This window comes from Penaeus monodon, chromosome 15 (assembly GCF_015228065.2).
Source record: "Penaeus monodon isolate SGIC_2016 chromosome 15, NSTDA_Pmon_1, whole genome shotgun sequence".
Taxonomy (NCBI): Eukaryota; Metazoa; Arthropoda; class Malacostraca; order Decapoda; family Penaeidae; genus Penaeus; species Penaeus monodon.
Genome location: NC_051400.1, coordinates 31367219 through 31367465, shown reverse-complemented (window position 1 = coordinate 31367465; position 247 = coordinate 31367219).

Sequence of the window (247 nt, the reverse complement as noted above, 5' to 3'; positions counted from 1 at the left end):
AGGGAAATATTCAGAGTTGCTTCTGTGCCCAGTATTTGACTTGATTTAGTTGTCAATAGTCATCTTGGTTGTGTAGTCTGACTGATATTATTTTTAAGTAAACTTTAAATAAAGGAAATGATGCATTGCTCAGCATATAAACCTTTTTATGATGATTGATAACACAATCCAAAATCTATTGACTCGTGGATGCAAGTGATTGAATGTCCAGGCTTTGATTGATGCACAAGTCTTGGGAATCGATTTT